The following is a 1,510-nucleotide window of genomic DNA, read 5'->3' as shown; positions in this document are numbered from 1 at the left end:
GTGCCCGAGTCTACGCGCCCGCGCTCGTTTCATTCATTGGGGAGTCGCCCTTCGGGGAACGCGGCAGCTCGGCGAAGCCATCCCGAGCTGGCGCAGGCCCGGCTCACACCCGGCGAGCCTCTTCGTTTCAGCTCGCGGCCTTCGCACCGCGCTACGTCCCCGGCCCCGCTCCGAAACTACGCAGAGCGCTGCTCGGCAGAGGGCAGCCGGCCTCCGCCCGGGAGGCCGTCACCGCCGGTCACTCGAGACTGGGCTTCGCGCTTCGGCGGAGGACTCTGGGGACACAGGTCAGCCCACAGCAAGGACACAAGGGACACGGACCAGGCCGGCCGGGAGGGACCACCCTTGGGTGAACCGGGGGCAGACCTGCTCCCTCCTACTTCACCGCTGTGAGGTTTGTTCATAAGTTAAGTCACAATAATTTGATGCATGTAGGTTGAACAAAAATTCTCAATTTTGGCCGGGTATGGTGGCACACGCCTGTACTCCCAGCACTTGGGAGGCTGAGGCAGGAGGATCACCACGAGTTCGAAGCCAGATTGGGCTACATAGTGAGTTCAAGGCCAGCATGACCTACATAGTGAGACCCTGTCTTAAAAACAGAATTCTCTATTTTGACCATGGCCTAAAATTTAGACGGGAAAAAGCTATACAGAACGTGTCTGAGATTGAACTTAATATGAAGGAAATAAAGTTGAGGGAGGATTTTTTTAAAGGAGGAGGTAGCCCTGGACACAGCGTTGGAGACCCCGTGCCAAGCAGTCCCTGAAACCAGCACATCGGGGACCTGTGTAAGCCAGTCGATTTCCGTTTTAGATTCCTCACCTAGAAAGAAGCAGCCCCGATGCACTGCTACAAGTGTGAGCATAGACAACAGATCACAGACCATGAGATGAGCTGCCTCTAAACGCTCCCAAGGGAATGGGGCTTCAGCCTGTGCTCACCGTGGGGACCAGTGACTGCAAGGTGTCTCGCATGGGAGGCACACACGTATTTGTAAAAGAAAATAATGGTGTGAATCCTTCTATTTCTTGTCTGTGCAACTTCACAGTTATGCTTTTCCAACCCCGAGTTTTTCCCTCTGTGCAGTGGTGGTAATAAAGCTTTCACGCTGAAAAGCTGTGAATTTCCCATTTTACATACTCTGTCTTCCAGAGACTGCGGTGTGCCTAACTAATCATAAACAGAAGATACATATCATGAGCATTTAACAAATGTTTAACGTCGGGCAGGGGATATAGCTCAGCGGCACAAGTGCCTGCCTGGCAACCACAAGGTCGTGAGTTTGATTCCCAGTACCACAAAAAAAAAAAAGTTTAATGTCTATTATTCTCAGAAATGACACACAATTTTTAAAACAGCAAAACCAGGGCTGGGCATATAGCTCAGCAGCACAGTGCCTGCCTGACAAGGGCAAAGTCCTAAGTACAATTCTCGGTACCAAAAATAAAAAATAAAAAAAAAAACCAGCCAAGCCACATGTGATAAAGTGTATTATAAACTGAGAAAA

At 50.9% G+C, this 1,510-nt stretch overlaps 1 long non-coding RNA gene across 1 annotated transcript; it reads left to right on the top strand.

The window, feature by feature from the left end:
- The first annotated feature begins 6 nt into the window (after positions 1-6).
- On the top strand, positions 7-1,138 carry LOC102030195. The gene is made up of 2 exons (XR_263816.2): positions 7-394; positions 817-1,138. It is a non-coding gene; the product is annotated as an uncharacterized LOC102030195 (long non-coding RNA).
- The last annotated feature ends 372 nt before the right edge of the window (positions 1,139-1,510 follow it).

The sequence above is a fragment of the Chinchilla lanigera genome, unplaced genomic scaffold (assembly GCF_000276665.1).
Source record: "Chinchilla lanigera isolate Chin_1 unplaced genomic scaffold, ChiLan1.0 scaffold00081, whole genome shotgun sequence".
Classification (NCBI taxonomy): Eukaryota; Metazoa; Chordata; class Mammalia; order Rodentia; family Chinchillidae; genus Chinchilla; species Chinchilla lanigera.
The sequence above is the reverse complement of the archived record's forward strand: the minus strand, read 5'-3'. Positions and strand labels throughout refer to the sequence as shown.